At 50.3% G+C, this 22500-nt stretch overlaps 1 protein-coding gene across 2 annotated transcripts in view; it reads left to right on the forward strand.

The window, feature by feature from the left end:
- LOC139762571 (uncharacterized) overlaps positions 1-22500 on the forward strand; it is a 442924-nt gene that overhangs the window by 351582 nt on the left and 68842 nt on the right. The gene's annotated exons all lie outside the window — the stretch shown is intronic.

Consider the following 22500-nt stretch of genomic DNA (forward strand, 5'->3'; position numbering starts at 1 on the left):
CACACCCAGCTGAAGTCTTCACCATTTTAATTACATTTACAATGGCTGAAATTTCCGGCACTAAACCAACCCAGGTGCCCTCACCGGCCTACATTGTTTGACCTCGTGGATCACTATGGCTCTGAACCCGTTATCATGGATCACTATGGTTCTGAACCCGTTATCATGGATCACTATGGTTCTGAACCCGTTATTATGGATCACTATGGTTCTGAACCCGTTATCATGGGGGTCACTATGGTTCTGAACCCGTTATCATGGATCACTATGGTTCTGAACCCGTTATCATGGGTCGCTATGGTTCTGAACCCGTTATTATGGATCACTATGGTTCTGAACCCGTTATCATGTGTCGCTATGGTTCTGAACCCGTTATCATGGACCACTATAGGTTTGAACCCGTTATCATGGATAACTATGGTTCTGAACCCGTTATCATGGGTCCCTATGGTTCTGATCCCGTTATCATGGGTCACTTTGGTTCTGAACCCGTTATCATGGACCACTATGGTTCTGAACCCGTTATCATGGATCACTATGGTTCTGAACCCGTTATCAGGGATCACTATGGTTCTGAACCCGTTATCATGGACCACTATGGTTCTGAACCCGTTATCATGGATCACTATGGTTCTGAACCCGTTATCAGGGATCACTATGGTTCTGAACCCGTTATCATGGGCCACTATGGTTCTGAACCCGTTATCATGGATCACTATGGTTCTGAACCCGTTGTCATGGGCTACTATGGTTCTGAACCCGTTATCATGGGTCACTATGGTTCTGAACCCGTTATCATGGATCACTATGGTTCTGAACCCGTTATCATGGGTCACTATGGTTCTGAACCCGTTATCATGGGTCACTATGGTTCTGAACCCGTTATCATGGGTCACTATGGTTCTGAACACGTTATCATGGGTCACTATGGTTCTGAACCGTTATCATGGGTCACTATGGTTCTGAACCCGTTATCATGGATCACTATGGTTCTGAACCCGTTATCATGGATCACTATGGTTCTGAACCCGTTATCATGGGCCACTATGGTTCTGAACCCGTTATCATGGACCACCATGGTTCTGAACCCGTTATCATGGATCACTATGGTTCTGAACCCGTTATCATGGGTCACTATGGTTCTGAACCCGTTACCATGGGTCACGATGGTTCTGAACCCGTTATCATGGGTCACTATGGTTCTGAACCCGTTATCATGGGTCACTATGGTTCTGAACCCGTTATCATGGGTCACTATGGTTCTGAACCCGTTATCATGGGTCACTATGGTTCTGAACCTGTTATCATGGGTCACTATGGTTCTGAACCCGTTATCATGGGTCACTATAGGTTTGAACCCGTTATCATGGATCACTATGGTTCTGAACCCGTTATCATGGGTCACTATGGTTCTGAACCCGTTATCATGGATCACTATGGTTCTGAACCTGTTATCATGGATCACTATGGTTCTGAACCCGTTATCATGAATCACCATGGTTCTGAACCCGTTATCATGGATCACTATGGTTCTGATCCCGTTATCATGGGTCACTATGGTTCTGAACCCGTTATCATGGATCACTATGGTTTGAACCCGTTATCATGAGTCATTATGGTTCTGAACCCATTATGATGGATGACTATGGTTCTGAACCCGTTATGATGGATCACTATGGTTCTGAACCCGTTATCATGAACCCGTTACCATGAGTCCCTATGGTTCTGAACCCGTTATCATGGGTCACTATGGTTATGAACCCGTTATCATGGGTCACTATGGTTCTGAACCCGTTATGGATCACTATGGTTCTGAACCCGTTATCATGGGTCACTATGGTTCTGAACCCGTTATCATGGGTTACTATGGTTCTGAACCCGTTATCATGGATCACTATGGTTCTGAACCCGTTATCATGGGTCACTATGGTTCTGAACCCGTTATCATGGGTCACTATAGGTTTGAACCCGTTATCATGGATCACTATGGTTCTGAACCCGTTATCATGGGTCACTATGGTTCTGAACCCGTTATCATGGATCACTATGGTTCTGAACCCGTTATCATGGATCACTATGGTTCTGAACCCGTTATCATGAATCACTGGTTCTGAACCCGTTATCATGGATCACTATGGTTCTGATCCCGTTATCATGGGTCACTATGGTTCTGAGCCCGTTATCATGGATCACTATGGTTCTGAACCCGTTATCATGAGTCATTATGGTTCTGAACCCATTATCATGGATGACTATGGTTCTGAACGCGTTATGATGGATCACTATGGTTCTGAACCCGTTATCATGAACCCGTTATCATGAGTCCCTATGGTTCTGAACCCGTTATCATGGGTCACTATGGTTCTGAACCCGTTATCATGGGTCACTATGGTTCTGAACCCGTTATCATGGGTCATTATGGTTCTGAACCCGTTATCATGGATCAATATGGTTCTGAACCCGTTATCATGGGTCATTATGGTTCTGAACCCGTTATCATGGATCACTATGGTTCTGAACCCGTTATCATGGGTCACTATGGTTCTGAACCCGTTATCATGGGTCACTATGGTTCTGAACCCGTTATCATGGATCACTATGGTTCTGAACCCGTTATCATGGGTCACTATCGTTCTGAACCCGTTATCATGGATCACTATGGTTCTGAACCCGTTGTCATGGATCACTATGGTTCTGATCCCGTCATCATGGGTCACTATGGTTCTGAACCCGTTATCATGGATCACTATGGTTCTGAACCCGTTATCATGAGTCATTATGGTTCTGAACCCATTATCATGGATGACTATGGTTCTGAACGCGTTATGATGGATCACTATGGTTCTGAACCCGTTATCATGAACCCGTTATCATGAGTCCCTATGGTTCTGAACCCATTATCATGGGTCACTATAGGTTTGAACACGTTATCATGGGTCACTATGGTTCTGAACCCGTTATCATGGATCACTATGGTTCTGAACCCGTTATCATGGGTCACTATTGTTCTGAGCCCGTTATCATGGATCACTATGGTTCTGAACCCGTTGTCATGGGTCACTATGGTTCTGATCCCGTTGTCATGGATCACTATGGTTCTGATCCCGTTATCATGGGTCACTATGGTTCTGAACCCGTTATGATGATTCACTATGGTTCTGAACCCTTTATCATGAACCCGTTATCATGAGTCCCTATGGTTCTGAACCCGTTATCATGGATCACTATGGTTCTGAACCCGTTATCATGGATCACTATAACTTTGAAACCCTTCCCTGGGGATTCGTACATCTCGTCGTCGCGAGATATCATGGTGAGTTCTACGGTTCTGAGTCTCCTCCTGGAACCATAAGCCTGCGAACCGGTTCTCATATAAGTCTCAGAGGCTGATATTATACTCGTGGGTTCCACGGTTCCTAGTCATGGCGTCTACAATAACCTCCTTGTTCTCCTGCGGTTCTCCTGCGGTTCTCCTGATGTTCTCCTGCGGTTCTCCTGCGGTTCTACGTCCTACCTTGGTTCTCTTGGGTTCCCCTAGGACTTAGTTTGTCCTTGGCGACCTCGTCTTAAGTCATGTCCAGGAGGGAAAAAAATCCTTCAACTTGGTATTATTTTCTTTTTTCCTCCCTTTTTTTTAAGGTATTATTTTCTCAGAGGTTCCCTCAGTGTTGACATGTCCCTCCCCTTGTCCTTATCCTCCTTCTACGTGATCCTACAGCTCACTTCTACGCCTTGAAACCCCCCAGGTTCATCCACACCCCCCCAGCAAACTCCCTCTGCCTCCCCCTGTTTCCCTCCCCCACTCATATTTTCTCGACACTTGAAGGATCACTAACTCATCTTCATCTCGAGAAGCACTCGACCCAAAGTGAGTCCTCGAGTGGGACCAGTTCGAGTCCCATCTTCCTACAGCCAGCATGACTGGACTCACTCCACGAAGTCGTGAGTCCTGACTCATGGGTCGGTCGTGAGTCTCCCTGGCCCTCATGGAGACATTATAGGATGAATAGCCATGTGCAGTGGATGTTTATTTTCACACATATGGTAGAAATATACAGGATTCGGGTAATCCATTACTTTACCGGTAATAGATCTGGGGATATCAGGTAACCTAGTCACTACAGAAGTGTGTTTCTTCACCAATGTTGGGTCATAGGAGTGTTAAGTGTCAAAATGTTGGGTTATAGGAGTGTTAAGTGTCAAAATGTTGGGTCATAGGAGTGTTAAGTCTCAAAATGTTGGGTCATAGGAGTGTTAAGTCTCAAAATGTTGAGTTATAGGAGTGTTAAGTCTCAAAATGTTGGGTCATAGGAGTGTTAAGTCTCAAAATGTTGAGTCATAGGAGTGTTAAGTCTCAAAATGTTGGGTCATAGGAGTGTTAAGTCTCAAAATGTTGGGTTATAGGAGTGTTAAGTCTCAAAATGTTGGGTCATAGGAGTGTTAAGTCTCAAAATGTTGGGTTATAGGAGTGTTAAGTCTCAAAATGTTGGGTTATAGGAGTGTTAAGTCTCAAAATATTGGGTCATAGGAGTGTTAAGTCTCAAAATGTTGGGTCATAGGAGTGTTAAGTCTCAAAATATTGGGTCATAGGAGTGTTAAGTCTCAAAATGTTGGGTCATAGGAGTGTTAAGTCTCAAAATGTTGGGTCATAGGAGTGTTAAGTCTCAAAATGTTGGGTCATAGGAGTGTTAAGTCTCAAAATGTTGGGTCATAGGAGTGTTAAGTGTCAAAATGTGATCAAAACAACGCCATAACCCGAGGGTAAGAGTATCTGGGACATTTCTATAAGAAATCCCACTAAATGGATTAGAACCAGGGTTAGAATCCCCTTTCAGGAACGTCCCAAGGCATCCAATATTATCCCAAGGCCTTCAGAATGCTACGTTCAGCTGAGAAAGGTCAATGGCTCGCTTCACACAGGAGATAGAAAAGGACAAAGGCCAAAAAAGGCCGGCATGATGGTAAATGCTAATGTTTAACAATGATCATCACTAAAAATCTCTCTCGTTTTCTCTCTCGTTTTGACGTCTCTCAGAATCCAGCCGACCACCAGCCAAATTGTTAGAGGAAGCCACAGTGACTGTACTGTAGCTGCTTGGGATAATATCATCCCATATACTGATTTCTGGAACGTAATAAAGTCCCATTTTCCACGACACGCTGAGGTCTGCGTTGCTCCTGTGTTCGTATCTCCATTTCACCCCAAAAAAATGAAGTGAGGGAAAATGATTTACGTTGTTCAACCAGTTACCATACGTTACTATAAGTTACCATAAGTTACCACAAGTTACCATAAGTTACCATAAGTTACCACAAGTTGCCATAAGTTACCACAAGTTACCATAAGTTACCATAAGTTACCACAAGTTACCATAAGTTACCACAAGTTACCATAAGTTACCACAAGTTACCACAAGTTACCATAAGTTACCACAAGTTACCATAAGTTACCATAAGTTACCATAAGTTACCACAAGTTACCATAAGTTACCACAAGTTACCATAAGTTACCACAACTTGCCATAACTTACCATAAGTTACCATAAGTTACCATAAGTTACCACAAGTTACCATAAGTTACCACAAGTGACCACAAGTTACCATAACGTTACCTGCAGAGGAATATACGAAGTTGTTACATATTTTAACATTAATGGTTAACATTATTAAATACAACTTGGGCTGCCTATGAAGCCATGTTTACTGAAGGCGTGTATGCAAATCAGGTGAGCTGGTAGATAGGGACAAGCATGACACAGCTTGACCTGACCTGACCTGACCAAGCTTTTAAGCTTACATCATCTTCACGTACGTCATCATAGACGTACGGGGTCAGTGATCCAGGCTGGGAGGCGTGGGTGAAGAGCTGAGAGTAAGAGGTAAGGGGTCAGTGATCCAGGCTGGGAGGCGTGGGTGAGGAGCTGAGAGTAAGAGGTAAGGAGTCAGTGATCCAGGCTGGGAGGCGTGGGTGAGGAGCTGAGAGTAAGAGGTATGGAGTCAGTGATCCAGGCTGGGAGGCGTGGGTGAAGAGCTGAGAGTAAGAGGTAAGGGGTCAGTGATCCAGGCTGGGAGGCGTGGGTGAGGAGCTGAGAGTAAGAGGTAAGGGGTCAGTGATCCAGGCTGGGAGGCGTGGGTGAAGAGCTGAGAGTAAGAGGTAAGGGGTCAGTGATCCAGGCTGGGAGGCGTGGGTGAGGAGCTGAGAGTAAGAGGTAAGGAGTCAGTGATCCAGGCTGGGAGGCGTGGGTGAAGAGCTGAGAGTAAGAGGTAAGGAGTCAGTGATCCAGGCTGGGAGGCGTGGGTGAAGAGCTGAGAGTAAGTTAACACAGCAACATTGTGTCACTCAGCCATGGAGACTGAGTGATCAACACACATGGAAGGTTGACTGGTCTTGTGGCTGAGGAAAATACTTGCTCAGGTCAGCTGGAGGAGGAGGAGGAGGAGGAGGAGGAGGAGGAAGGAGGAGGAGGAAGGAGGAGGAGGAAGGAGGAGGAGGAGGAGGAGGAGGAGGGAGGAGGAGGAGGAGCAGGAGGAGGAGGAGGAGGAGGGAGGAGGAGGAGGAGGAGCAGGAGGAGGAGGAGGAGGAGGGAGGAGGAGGAGGGAGGAGGAGGAGGAGCAGGAGGAGGAGGAGGAGGAGGAGGAATTAAGATATGTGGACAACATTTGTCACCAGAGGAAGAAGGTCAGGTGAAAAAAGACCCCGACTTCCAGTAACTCAATCATCCCTGACCACGTATGTTATTGTTTTATATACCACCGTGGTCTTCAGGGTGGTCTTCAGGGTGGTCTTCAGGATGGCCCTCAGGTTGGTCTTCAGGTTGGTCTTCAGGGTGGTCTTCAGGGTGGTCTTCAGGTTGGTCTTCAGGGTGGTCTTCAGGATGGCCCTCAGGTTGGTCTTCAGGGTGGTCTTCAGGGTGGTCTTCAGGTTGGTCTTCAGGGTGGTCTTCAGGATGGCCCTCAGGTTGGTCTTCAGGGTGGTCTTCAGGATGGCCCTCAGGTTGGTCTTCAGGGTGGTCTTCAGGGTGGTCTTCAGGTTGGTCTTCAGGGTGGTCTTCAGGTTGGTCTTCAGGGTGGTCTTCAGGATGGCCCTCAGGTTGGTCTTCAGGGTGGTCTTCAGGATGGCCCTCAGGTTGGTTTTCAGGGTGGTCTTCAGGATGGTCCTCAGGTTGGTCTTCAGGGTGGTCTTCAGGGTGGTCTTCAGGATGGCCCTCAGGTTGGTCTTCAGGGTGGTCTTCAGGGTGGTCTTCAGGATGGCCCTCAGGTTGGTCTTCAGGTTGGTCTTCAGGGTGGTCTTCAGGATGGCCCTCAGGTTGGTCTTCAGGTTGGTCTTCAGGGTGGTCTTCAGGGTGGTCTTCAGGTTGGTCTTCAGGGTGGTCTTCAGGATGGCCCTCAGGTTGGTCTTCAGGGTGGTCTTCAGGGTGGTCTTCAGGTTGGTCTTCAGGGTGGTCTTCAGGTTGGTCTTCAGGGTGGTCTTCAGGATGGCCCTCAGGTTGGTCTTCAGGGTGGTCTTCAGGATGGCCCTCAGGTTGGTCTTCAGTGTGGTCTTCAGGATGGTCCTCAGGTTGGTCTTCAGGGTGGTCTTCAGAATGGCCCTCAGGTTGGTCTTCAGGATGGTCCTCAGGTTGGTCTTCAGGTTGGTCTTTGAGGTGGTTATCAGGATGGTCTTCAGGGTAGTCTTCAGGGTGGTCTTCAGGATGGTCTTTAAGGTGGTCTTCAGGGTGGTCTTCAGGGTGGTCTTCAGGTTGGTCTTCTGGGTGATCATCAGGATGGTTTTCAGGGTGGTCTTCAGGGTGATCTTCAGGATGGTCTTCAGGATGGTCTTCAGGGTGGTCTTTAGGATGGTCTTTAAGGTGGTCTTCAGAGTGATCTTCAGGATGGTCTTCAGGTTGGTCTTCAGGGTGGTCTTCAGGGTGGTCTTTAAGGTGGTCTTCAGGATGGTCTTCAGGATGGTCTTCATGGCTCAACATGTGGACCAATATATCATGGTTCAGCATGTGGACCAGTATATCATGGCTCAACATGTGGAGCAGTATATCATGGCTCAATATGTGGACCAGTATATCATGGCTCAACATGTCGACCAGTATATCATGGCTCAACATGTGGACCAATATATCACGGTTCAGTATGTGGACCAGTATATCATGGCTCAACATGTGGAGCAGTATATCATGGCTCAATATGTGGACCAGTATATCATGGCTCAACATGTCGACCAGTATATCATGGCTCAACATGTGGACCAATATATCATGGTTCAGTATGTGGACCAGTATATCATGGCTCAACATGTGGACCAGTATATCATGGCTCAACATGTGGACCAGTATAACATGGCTCAACATGTAGACCAGTATATCATGGCTCAACATGTCGACCAGTATATCATGGCTCAACATGTCGACCAGTATATCATGGCTCAATATGTGGACCAATATACCATGGCTCAACATGTGGACCAGTATATCATGGCTCAACATGTGGACCAGTATATCATGACTCAACATGTGGACCAATATATCATGGCTCAACATGTGGACCAGTATATCATGGCTCAATATGTGGACCAGTATATCATGGCTCAACATGTGGACCAGTATATCATGGCTCAGTATGTGGACCAGTATATCATGGCTCAACATGTGGACCAGTATATCAAGGCTCAATATGTGGACCAGTATATCATGGCTCAACATGTGGACCAGTGTATCATGGCTCAACATGTGGACCAGTATATCATGGCTCAGTATGTGGACCAGTATATCATGGCTCAGTATGTGGACCAGTATATCATGGCTCAATATGTGGACCAGTATATCATGGCTCAACATGTGGACCAGTATATCATGGCTCAGTATGTGGACCAGTATATCATGGCTCAACATGTGGACCAGTATATCAAGGCTCAATATGTGGACCAGTATATCATGGCTCAACATGTGGACCAGTGTATCATGGCTCAACATGTGGACCAGTATATCATGGCTCAGTATGTGGACCAGTATATCATGGCTCAGTATGTGGACCAGTATATCATGGCTCAACATGTGGACCAGTATATCATAGCTCAGTATATGGACCAGTATATCATGGCTCAGTATGTGGACCAGTATATCATGGCTCAACATGTGGACCAGTATATCATGGCTCAATATGTGGACCAGTATATCATGGCTCAGTATGTGGAGCGGTATATCATGGCTCAACATGTGGACCAGTATATCATGGCTCAATATGTGGACCAGTATATCATGGGTCAGTATGTGGACCAGTATATCATGGCTCAGTATGTGGACCATTATATCATGGCTCAACATGTGGACCAGTATATCATGGCTCAGTATGTGGACCAGTATATCATGGCTCAATATGTGGACTAGTATATCATGGCTCAACATGTGGACCAGTATATCATGGCTCAGTATGTGGACCAGTATATCATGGCTCAGTATGTGGAGCGGTATATCATGGCTCAACATGTGGACCAGTATATCATGGCTCAATATGAGGACCAGTATATCATGAGTCAGTATGTGGACCAGTATATCATGGCTCAATATGTGGACCAGTATATCATGGCTCAACATGTGGAGCAGTATATCATGGCTCAGTATGTGTACCAGTATATCATGGCTCAATATGTGGACCAGTATATCACGGCTCAATATGTGGACCAGTATATCATGGTTCAGTATGTGGACCAGTATATCATGGCTCAATATGTGGACCAGTATATCATGGCTCAACATGTGGACCAGTATATCATGGCTCAATATGTGGACCAGTATATCATGGCTCAATATGTGGACCAGTATATCATGGTTCAGTAAGTGGACCAGTATATCATGGCTCAATATGTGGACCAGTATATCATGGCTCAACATGTGGACCAGTATATCATGGCTCAGTATGTGGACCAGTATATCATGGCTCAACATGTGGACCAGTATATCATGGCTCAGTATGTGGACCAGTATATCATGGCTCAACATGTGGACCAGTATATCGGCTCAACATGTGGACCAGTATATCATGGCTCAACATGTGGACCAGTATATCATGGCTCAACATGTGGACCAGTGTATCATGGCTCAACATGTGGACCAGTATATCATGGCTCAGTATATGGACCAGTACATCATGGCTCAACATGTGGACCAGTATATCATGGCTTAGCATGTGGACCAGTATATCATGGCTCAGTATGTGGACCAGTATATCATGGCTCAACATGTGGACCAGTATATAATAGCTTAGTATGTGGACCAGCACATCATGGCTCAGTATGTGGACCAGTATATCATGGCTCAACATGTGGACCAGTATATCATAGCTCAACATGTGGACCAGTATATCATGGCTCAGTATGTGGACCAGTATATCATGACGCCATCGATCCAAGAAGGTGGCTTGTATTCAATTATAACTTTTAGATACAGATGGAAAGTTACGGCCGCTAGTCTTGGCCATATCTTGACTAACTTGTTCATGTGTTTCCACGGACGTACAGTGACGGGGGGGGGGGGGGTTAGGACTAACCCTCTGGGCGCCACCGTGTCCTGCAGGACTGGCCCACCCCAGCATCTGGGCCCAGCTCTTGCCCTCCCCAGTCCTCTTCCTGGACCACCCCACCATCTGGGCCCAGCTCTTGCCCTCCCCAGTCCTCCTGTCCCACCCTAGCATCTGGACCCAGCTCTTGCCCTCCCCAGTCCTCCTCCTGGGCCACCCCAGCATCTGGGCCCAGCTCTTGCCCTCCCCAGTCCTCCTTCTGCACCACCCCAGCATCTGGGCCCAACTCTTTCCCTCCCCATTCCTCCTCCTGGCCCACCCCAGCATCTGGGCCCAGTTCTTGCCCTCCCCAGTCCTCCTCCTGGACCACCCCAGCATCTGGGCCCAGTTCTTACCCTCCCCAGTCCTCCTCCTGGACCATACCCCAGCATCTGGGCCCAGTTCTTGCCCTCCCCAGTCCTCCTCCTGGCCCACCCCAGCATCTAGGCCCAGCTCTTGCCCCCCCAGTCCTTCTCCTAGCCCACCCCAGCATCTGGGCCCAGCTCTTGCCCTCCCCAGTGCTCCTCCTGGTCCACCCCAGCATCTGGGCCCAGCTCTTTCCCTCCCCAGTCCTCCTCCTGGACCACCCCAGCATCTGGGCCCAGTTCTTGCCCTCCCCAGTCCTCCTCCTGGCCCACCCCAGCATCTAGGCCCAGCTCTTGCCCCCCCAGTCCTTCTCCTAGCCCACCCCAGCATCTGGGCCCAGCTCTTGCCCTCCCCAGTGCTCCTCCTGGCCCACCCCAGCATCTGGGCCCAGCTCTTTCCCTCCCCAGTCCTCCTCCTGGACCACCCCAGCATCTGGGCCGTTTGCCTCCCAGTCCTCCTCCTGGCACCCGATTGGGCCATCTTCCTCCCAGTCTCTGCACCAGCATCTGGCCAGTTCTTGCCCTCCCAGTTCCTCTGCCCCCAGCACTGGGCCGCTCTTGCCTCCCAGTCCTCTGGCCACCAGATCTGGGCCAGTTGCCCTCCCAGTCTCTCCTGGCCACCCCAGATTGGCCAGCTCTTGCCCCAGTCCTCTCCTGCCCCAGCATCTGGCCACTCTTGCCCCCAGTCTCTCTGGCCACCCGCATCTGGGCCAGTCTTCCTCCAGTCCTCTCTGGCCACCAGCTTGGCCCAGTTTTGCCTCCATCCTCTGGCCACCGATCTGGGCAGCTTTGCCTCCCAGTCTCCTCTGGCCACCATCTGGCCAGCTCTTGCCCCCCAGTCTTCCTGACCACCAGCATTGGGCCCAGTCTTGCCCTCCCGTCTCCTCTGGCCCCAGCATCTGGGCCAGTTTGCCTCCAGTCCTCTCGGCACCCAGCATCTGGCCAGTCTTGCCCTCCATCTCCTGCCACCCAGCTCTGGCCCTCTTGCCCTCCAGTCTCTCCTGCCCCAGCATTGGGAGCTCTTGCCCTCCAGTTCTCTGACCCCAGATTGGGCCCAGCTTTGCCCTCCAGTCCTCTCTGCCACCAGATTGGCCAGTCTGCCCTCCAGTCTCCCCTGCCACCAGCTCTGGGCCATCTTGCCCCAGTCTCCTCTGGCCACCAGCATCTGGGCCGTCTTGCCTCCCAGTCTCCTCCTGGCACCAGCTCTGCCAGTTTTGCCCTCCCAGTCTCCTGACCACCGATTGCCAGTTTCTCCCGTCTCCTCTGCACCCGATTGGCCACTCTTGCCCCCAGTCCTCTCTGCCACCAGATTGGCCACTCTTGCCTCCCAGTCCCTCTGGACCACCAGATTGGCCGTCTTGCCTCCAGTCCTCTCCTGGCCACCAGCATTGGGCCCTCTTGCCCCCCCAGTCCTCCTCTGCCACCAGCATTGGGCCACTCTTCCTCCAGTCCCCTCTGCCACCGCTCTGGGCCAGCTCTTGCCCTCCCCAGTCTCTCTACCACCCGATCTGGCCAGTTTGCCCTCCCCAGTCTCCTCTGGCCACAGCATTGGCCAGTCTTGCCTCCCAGTCCCTCCTGCACCAGATCTGGCCAGTCTGCCCCCCCAGTCTCTGCCACCCAGCTCTGGGCCAGCTCTTGCCTCCAGCTCTCTGGCCCCAATGGGCCAGTCTTGCCCTCCAGTCCTCCTGGCACCAGCATCTGGGCCAGTTTTCCTCCCAGTCCTCTCTGGCCACCAGCATTGGGCACCTTGCCCCCAGTCCTCTCTGGCCACCGATTGGGCCAGTCTTGCCCTCCAGTCTCCTCTGGCACCAGATCTGCATTTGCTCCCAGTCTCTCTGGCCACCAGCATTGGCCAGTTCTTGCTCCAGTCTCTCTGCACCAGCATCTGGGCCACTCTTCCTCCAGTCTCCTGCCACCGCATTGGGCAGTCTGCCTCCAGTCTCCTCACACCAGCATTGGCCAGTCTTGCCTCCGTCTCTCGGCACCCCCATTGGCCGTCTGCTCCGTCTCCTCTGCCACCAGCATTGGGCCAGTCTTGCCTCCGTCTCCTGGCCACCAGCATCTGGGCCATCTTGCCCTCCCAGTCTCTGCCACCAGCATCTGCCATCTTGCTCCAGTCTCTGGCCACCACATCTGGGCCGTCTTGCCTCCAGTCCTCTCTGCCACCAGCATTGGGCCATTTGCCCTCCAGTCCCTCTGCCACCAGATTGGCCATCTTGCCCCCGCTCTCGGACCCAGCATCTGGCCTTTGCCCCCCAGTCCTCTCTGCCACCGATCTGCAGCCCTGCCCTCCCCAGTCCTCCTCCTGGCCATCCCAGCATCTGGGCCCAGTCTTGCCCTCCCCAGTCCTCCTCCTGGACCACCCCAGCATCTGGGCCCAGCTCTTGCCCTCCCAGTCCTCCTCTGCACCACCCCAGCATCTGGGCCCAACTCTTGCCCTCCCCAGTCCTCCTCCTGGCCCACCCCAGCATCTGGGCCCAGCTCTTGCCCTCCCCAGTCCTCCTCCTGGACCACCCCAGCATCTGGGCCCAGTTCTTGCCCTCCCCAGTCCTCCTCCTGGACCACCCCAGCATCTGGGCCCAGTTCTTGCCCTCCCCAGTCCTCCTCCTGGCCCACCCCAGCATCTCGGCCCAGTTCTTGCCCTCCCCAGTCCTCTCCTGCCCACCCCAGCATCTGGGCCCAGCTCTTGCCCTCCCCAGTCCTCCTCCTGGACCACCCCAGCATCTGGGCCCAGCTCTTGCCCTCCCCAGTCCTCCTCCTGGACCACCCCAGCATCTGGGCCCAGCTCTTGCCCTCCCCAGTCCTCCTCCTGGCCCACCCCAGCATCTGGGCCCAGCTCTTGCCCTCCCCAGTCCTCTCCTGGACCACCCCAGCATCTGGGCCCAGCTCTTGCCCTCCCCAGTCCTCCTCCTGGCCCACCCCAGCATCTGGGCCCAGCTCTTGCCCTCCCCAGTCCTCCTCCTGCACCACCCCAGCATCTGGGCCCAGTTCTTGCCCTCCCTAGTCCTCCTCCTGGACCACCCCAGCATCTGGGCCCAGCTCTTGCCCTCCCCAGTCCTCCTCCTGGACCATACCCCAGCATTTGGGCCCAGTTCTTGCCCTCCCCAGTTCTCCTCCTGGACCACCCCAGCATCTGGGCCCAACTCTTGCCCTCCTCAGTCCTCCCCCTGGCCCACCCCCAGCATCTGGGCCCAACTCTTGCCCTCCCCAGTCCTCCTCCTGACCCAGCCCAGCATCTGGGCCCAACTCTTGCCCTCCCCAGTCCTCCTCCTGGACCACCCCAGCATCTGGGACCAGCTCTTGCCCTCCCCAGTCCTCCTCCTGACCCACCCCAGCATCTGGGCCCAACTCTTGCCCTCCCCAGTCCTCCTCCTGACCCACCCTAGCATCTGGGCCCAACTCTTGCCCTCCCCAGTCCTCCTCCTGGACCACCCAAGCATCTGGACCCGGCTCTTGCCCTCCCCAGTCCTCCTCCTGGACCACCCCAGCATCTGGGCCGAGCTCTTGCCCTCCCCAGTCCTCCTCCTGGACCACCCCAGCATCTGGGCCCAGCTCTTGCCCTCCCCAGTCCTCCTCCTGACCCACCCCAGCATCTGGGCCCAACTCTTGCCCTCCCCAGTCCTCCTCCTGACCCAGCCCCAGCATCTGGGCCCAACTCTTGCCCTCCCCAGTCCTCCTCCTGGACCCACCCCAGCATCTGGGACCAGCTCTTGCCCTCCCCAGTCCTCCTCCTGACCCACCCCAGCATCTGGGCCCAACTCTTGCCCTCCCCAGTCCTCCTCCTGACCCACCCCTAGCATCTGGGCCCAACTCTTGCCCTCCCCAGTCCTCCTCCTGGACCACCCAAGCATCTGGACCCAGCTCTTGCCCTCCCCAGTCCTCCTCCTGGACCACCCCAGCATCTGGGACGAGCTCTTGCCCTCCCCAGTCCTCCTCCTGGACCACCCCAGCATCTGGGCCCAGCTCTTGCCCTCCCCAGTCCTCCTCCTGGCCCACCCCAGCATCTGGGACCAGCTCTTGCCCTCCCCAGTCCTCCTCCTGGCCCACCCCAGCATCTGGGCCCTTCAGACACCCTTGTCGCCTGGCTCCCTCCACTCACTCCTCTCCAGCCTCATCGCACACAAATTTTTTTTTTCTTTCCACCTCATATTTTTTCCTCCACCGCCTCACCTCCTGTCGTCTCCCTCATTTTTCCTCTTCCTCCACCTTTCCCTCGAGACGACGTGTAGCGCCTCATGATATCCGTTACTGGAGGATCACCACGTCTCATCAACCACCTCATTCTTTCCTCATCAGCATCACCACGTCTCATAACCACCTCATTCTTTCCTCATCGTCTCCTTGTCTCCCTGGTCCGTGACCCCCCCCCCTCACGGACAAGGGGCAAAGGGGGTCCGTGACTCCCTCCTCACAGGTCACACTCACGACGTGTTGTGACCCCAATCCATGGCCAGCTGGCCCTCCTCAGACCCTGGCCAGAAACGTCCAGCGACACACACACATCCACGCGTGTCCTCTCCTGTGTCGCGCCCTCCGCCCTCCTGTGTGCGTGTGTCCTGTCCCTCGCGCGTCCTCTCCCTTGCCCTCACGCAGCGGGATGAGCCCTGAGGGCACTACACCTTCAGTAATTAATGTTCGCTCACTGGTTCTCTCTCTCAAGTGTAGTGTTTTCGGGCCATACTTTTTCTCCATCATGTCTGGACGCAGGTGTGGTACACAGGGAGCTTGCCCCCACCCCCTCGGGTGTAGCGTCAGGAGGGAGGGAAGGTACGTGTCATCACACAGGGAGACAAGGATGATGAGGCAAGGAACAGGTGTGAGACAAGGATGATGAGGCAAGGAACAGGTGTGAGACAAGGATGATGAGGCAAGGAACAGGTGTGAGACAAGGATGATGAGGCAAGGAACAGGTGTGAGACAAGGATGATGAGGCAAGGAACAGGTGTGAGACAAGGATGATGAGGCAAGAACAGGTGTGAGACAAGGATGATGAGGCAAGGAATAGGTGTGAGACAAGGATGATGAGGCAAGGAACAGGTGTGAGACAAGGATGATGAGGCAAGGAACAGGTGTGAGACAAAGATGATGAGGCAAGGAACAGGTGTGAGACTAGGATGATGAGGCAAGGAACAGGTGTGAGACAAGGATGATGAGGCAAGGAACAGGTGTGAGACAAGGATGATGAGGCAAGGAACAGGTGTGAGACAAGGATGATGAGGCAAGGAACAGGTGTGAGACAAAGGAGATGAGGCAAGGAACAGGTGTGAGACAAGGATGATGAGGCAAGGAACAGGTGTGAGACAAGGATGATGAGGCAAGGAACAGGTGTGAGACAAGGATGATGAGGCAAGGAACAGGTGTGAGACAAGGATGATGAGGCAAGGAACAGGTGTGAGACAAGGATGATGAGGCAAGGAACAGGTGTGAGACAAGGATGATGAGGCAAGGAACAGGTGTGAGACAAGGATGATGAGGCAAGGAACAGGTGTGAGACAAGGATGATGAGGCAAGGAACAGGTGTGAGACAAGGATGATGAGGCAAGGAACAGGTGTGAGACAAGGATGATGAGGCAAGGAATAGGTGTGAGACAAGGATGATGAGGCAAGGAACAGGTGTGAGACAAGGATGATGAGGCAAGGAACAGGTGTGAGACAAAGATGATGAGGCAAGGAACAGGTGTGAGACAAGGATGATGAGGCAAGGAACAGGTGTGAGACAAGGATGATGAGGCAAGGAACAGGTGTGAGACAAGGATGATGAGGCAAGGAACAGGTGTGAGACAAGGATGATGAGGCAAGGAACAGGTGTGAGACAAAGGAGATGAGGCAAGGAACAGGTGTGAGACAAGGATGATGAGGCAAGGAACAGGTGTGAGACAAGGATGATGAGGCAAGGAACAGGTTTGAGACAAGGATGATGAGGCAAGGAACAGGTGTGAGACAAAGGAGATGAGGCAAGGAAAAGGTGTGAGACAGGGATGATGAGGCAAGGAACAGGTGTGCGACAGGGATGGTGAGGCAAGGAACAGGTGTGAGACAAGGATGATGAGGCAAGGAACAGGTGTGAGACAAGGATGATGAGCAAGGAACAGGTGTGAGACAAGGATGGTGAGGCAAGGAACAAGTGTGAGACGAAGATGATGAGGCAAGGAACAGGTGTGAGACAAAGATGATGAGGCAAGGAACAGCTGTGAGACTAGGATGATGAGGCAAGGAACAGGTGTGAGACAAGGATGATGAAGCAAGGAACAGGTGTGAGACAAGGATGATGAGGCAAGGAACAGGCGTGAGACTAGGATGATGAGGCAAGGAACAGGTGTGATACATGGATGATGAGGCAAGGAACAAGTGTGAGACAAGGATGATGAGGCAAGGAACAAGTGTGAGACAAGGATGATGAGGCAAGGAACAGGTGTGAGACAAGGATGATGAGGCAAGGAACAGGTGTGAGACTAGGATGATGAGGCAAGGAACAGGGTGTGATACATGGATGAAGAGGCAAGGAAAACAGGTGTGAGACAAGGATGATGAGGCAAGGAACAGGTGTGAGACAAGGATGATGAGGCAAGGAACAGGTGTGAGACTAGGATGATGAGGCAAGGAACAGGTGTGATACATGGATGATGAGGCAAGGAACAGGTGTGAGACAAGGATGATGAGGCAAGGAACAGGCGTGAGACTAGGATGATGAGGCAAGGAACAGGTGTGATACATGGATGATGAGGCAAGGAACAGGTGTGAGACAAGGATGATGAGGCAAGGAACAGGTGTGATACATGGATGATGAGGCAAGGAACAGGTGTGAGACAAGGATGATGAGGCAAGGAACAGGTGTGAGACTAGGATGATGAGGCAAGGAACAGGTGTGAGACTAGGATGATGAGGCAAGGAACAGGTGTGATACATGGATGATGAGGCAAGGAACAGGTGTGAGACAAGGATGATGAGGCAAGGAACAGGCGTGAGACTAGGATGATGAGGCAAGGAACAGGTGTGATACATGGATGATGAGGCAAGGAACAGGTGTGAGACAAGGATGATGAGGCAAGGAACAGGTGTGAGACAAGGATGATGAGGCAAGGAACAGGTGTGATACATGGATGATGAGGCAAGGAACAGGTGTGAGACAAGGATGATGAGGCAAGGAACAGGTGTGAGACAAGGATGATGAGGCAAGGAACAGGTGTGATTCATGGATGATGAGGCAAGGAACAGGTGTGAGACAAGGATGATGAGGCAAGGAACAAGTGTGAGACAAGGATGATGAGGCAAGGAACAGGTGTGAGACAAGGATGATGTGAGGAGATCTTTGCTTCAGGTGGCAGGAGAACACGTTATCCTTCTCTGATCTACTGAAGTTCATAGATTCCTCTCCCTTACTCACTCCCTCCCTCACTCACCCAGGCCTCTAAAACCTCTCCCTGAAGAACCAACCATCCACTCCTTGTCTCTCTCCCTAGACAAGATGAACGCACGCTCTCACATGAACAACATCTCGTAGCAACATGAACCAATACGAGGGAAGCTTACCTTACATATGTCGAGTAGAACACACCACTTCGTACATGTTCCATCTACCTGATCTACTCTGGATGGTAGACGACAGTAGAGTGGGCAGGGACCTGACGAAGGGCAGGGACATTAGTTGTGTGGAGCCCCTGGGTAGGGTCTGGTGGGACGCATCATGTGGAGGAACAGGTGGAGGAGGGACTAAGTTCCCTCCCATCATCACAACCACCTCCACCTAAGGCAGGGTCCGAGAAGGGGGGTCCGTTTGCACAGGACCAACCACATGGAACTGACCACCCCAGGACCCCCCAGGGGGGTTTGGTCAGCAAGGGGAGCGCTTCCACCTGGTTGGACTGGACTTTTGAACACTTCCACCAGAGACCACATGGCGAGAACATGTTGGACCATGATCCTATTTGGCGTCTGGTTCGTAAAAGTGATTTTAACAGTAAATCGTAAACATTTTAACATTAAATCGTAAACACTACTCACTTCTAAGTCTTTTGTCATCACTTTTGTTTACCATTTGTGTAAATAGATGTTAATTATGAGTCATTTGTTGTTGTTTATCTGACTTTTGGTGAATAAACATATGCAAATTCGCTCGTTGTCCAGTTGAAAGCAGTTCAATTGTTCACAACATCACACAGTCCTGTTCACAAAAGCAAAATGTGAAAGAAATAATAACATTTTCTCCACTTTTTCACACAAAAGTAATGAAGAAATAACACTTACAAACCAGGAACACAACTTGTGTTGCACAGTGTTCTCCAGTGGTTGTGTGTACTGGTGTTACACAGTGTTCTCCAGTGGATGTGTTCACTCTGGTCTGGGTCACCATCATGGGTGGATGGTGGGAGATGTGGATCACAACCGTGTGTGGTGGAAGGTTGTGATGTACACCCGGGTTGTGACATCCACAACCACGCCTGTTGATGTAGAGGAACGGGTCAGCGAGTGACTGAAGGTCAGGTCGATCTAAGATATAACACGAGACATAAACCATATATGAGCGTTATAAATAAACCATATATAGTCTTATGAATAAACCATCTATAAGTCTTAGAGATAAACCATATATAAGTGTTATGAATAAACCATCTGTAACTCTTATAAATTTCCATACATAAGTCTTCTAAATAAACCATCTATAAGTCTTAGAGATAAAACATATAAAAGTCTTATAAATAAACCATATATAAGTCTTATAAATAAACCATATATAAGTCTTATAAATAAACCATATATAAGTCTTATAGATAAACCATACAAAAGTCTCATGAATAAACCATATATGTCTTATGAAGAAACCATATATAAGTCATATAGATAAACCATATATAAGTCTTATGAATAAACCATACATAAGTCTTATAAATAAACCATATATAAGTCTTATAGATAAACCATATATAAGTCTTATGAATAAACCATATATAATTCTTATAAATAAACCATATATGTCTTATAAATAAACAATATATAAATCTTATAAATAAACCATATATAAGTCTTATAGATAAACCATACAAAAGTCTTATGAATAAACCATATATAAGTCTTATGAAGAAACCATATATAAGTCTTATAGATAAAGCATACAAAAGTCTTATGAATAAACCATATATAAGTCTTATGAAGAAACCATATATAAGTCTTATAGATAAACCATATATAAGTCTTATGAATAAACCATATATAAGTCTTATAAATAAACCATATATAAGTCTTATAGATAAACCATACAAAAATCTTATGAATAAACCATATATAAGTCTTATGAAGGAACCATATATAAGTCTTATAGATAAACCATATATAAGTCTTATGAATAAACCATACATAAGTCTTATAAATAAACCATATATTAGTCTTATAAATAAACCACATATGTCTTATGAATAAACCATATATAAGTCTTATAAATAAACCATATATAAATCTTATAAATAAACCATATATAAGTCTTATAGATAAACCATACAAAAGTCTTATGAATAAACCATATATAAGTCTTATGAAGAAACCATATATAAGTTTTATAGATAAACCATATATAAGTCTTATGAACAAACCATATATAAGTCTTATAAATAAACCATATATAATTCTTATAAATAAACCATATATAAGTCTCATAAAAAACCATCTATAAGTCTTATAGATAAACCATATATAAGTCTTATGAATAAGCCATATATAAGTCTTATGAATAAACCATATATAAGTCTTATGAATAAACCATATATAAGTCTTATAGATAAACCATATGTAAGTCTTATAGATACACCATATATAAGTCTTATAAATAAACCATATATAATTCTTATAAATAAACCATATATAAGTCTTATAAATAAACCATATATAAGTCTTATAGATAAACCATACAAAAGTCTTATGAATAAACCATATATAAGTCTTATGAATAAACCATATATAAGTCTTATAAATAAACCATATACAAGTCTTATAGATAAACCATATAAAAGTCTTATGAATAAACCATATATAAGTCTTACAAAACAGAATATAGCAAAACAGTTAGCACAGCTGACACCCAAAAAAAAGTAAATACAGACAAGAAACTGTGAGACTGGGTCAACATGGAGAGAGAGAGAGAGAGAGAGAGAGAGAGAGAGAGAGAGAGAGAGAGAGAGAGAGAGAGAGAGAGAGAGAGAGAGAGAGAGAGAGAGAGAGAGAGAGAGAGAGAGAGAGAGAGACACTTGGCCACCCTCACTAGGAAGCAAGACCATCCAGTACCGAGAGAGAGAGAGATCGAGATCCCCACCCACCCCCCACCTCAACCCCCACCCAGCCATCATCACAACTACAACAATACAACTGCTTCTCGCCTTCTGAGCCTGGCTTTGGCCTCACCCTCCCTCCCACAACACACACACACACACACCCACGTACACACACACACGCCCCCACGCGCGCGCCCCCCGCGCCTCATACAAAGAACATCCCTCTATGGTGCGCCTCCGGAGGGGTAAACACATGATGAAAAGCCACGCAAACCTCTGAGGTGAAGGTGGGGGGGGGGGGGTGAGGTCACCTGGGCGGGGTGAGGGTGGGGAGAGTCACCTGGGCGGGGTGAGGGTGGGAGAGTCACCTGGGCGGGGTGAGGGTGGGAGAGTCACCTGGGCGGGGAGGTCACCTGGGCGAGGTGAGGGTTGGGGAGTCACCTGGGCGGGGTGAGGGTGGGAGACGTCACCTGGGTGGGGTGGGAGTGGGAGAGTCACCTGGGCGGGGTGAGGGTGGGAGAGTCACCTGGGCGGGGTGAGGGTGGGAGAGTCACCTGGGCGGGGTGAGGGTGGGAGAGTCACCTGGGCAGGGTGAGGGTGGGAGAGTCAACTGGGCGGGGTGGGGGTGGGTGACGTCATCTGGGCGGGGTGAGGGTGGGAGAGTCACCTGGGCGGGTTGGGGGTGGGAGAGTCACCTGGGCGGGGTGAGGGTGGGAGAGTCACCTGGGCGGGGTGAGGGTGGGAGAGTCACCTGAGAGAGGTGAGGGTGGGGGAGTCACCTGGGCGGGGTGAGGGTGGGAGGTCACCTGGGCGGGGTGAGGGTGGGAGAGTCACCTGGGTGGGGTGAGGGTGGGAGAGTCACCTGGGCGTGGTGAGGGTTGGGAGATTCACCTGGGCGGGGTGATAGTTGGAAGAGGTCACCTGGGCGGGGTGAGGGTGGGAGAGTCATCTGGGCGGGGTGAGGGTGGGAGAGTCATCTGGGCTGGGTGAGGGTGGGAGAGTCACTGGGCGCGGTGAGGGTTGGGAGAGTCACCTGGGCGGGGTGAGGGTGGGAGAGGTCACCTGGGCGGGTTAAGGGTGGGAGAGTCACCTGGGCAGGGTGAGGGTTGGGAGAGTCACCTGGGCGGTTTAGGGTGGGAGAGGTCACCTGGGCGGGGTGAGGGTGGGAGAGGTCACCTGGGCGTGGTAAGGGCGGGAGAGTCACCTGGGCGGGGTGAGGGTGGGAGAGTCACCTGGGCGCGGTGAGGGTTGGGAGAGTCACCTGAGCGGGGTGAGGGTGGGAGAGGTCACCTGGGCGGGGTAAGGGTGGGAGAGTCACCTGGGCGGGGTGA

Source organism: Panulirus ornatus, chromosome 43, assembly GCF_036320965.1.
Source record: "Panulirus ornatus isolate Po-2019 chromosome 43, ASM3632096v1, whole genome shotgun sequence".
Classification (NCBI taxonomy): domain Eukaryota; kingdom Metazoa; phylum Arthropoda; class Malacostraca; order Decapoda; family Palinuridae; genus Panulirus; species Panulirus ornatus.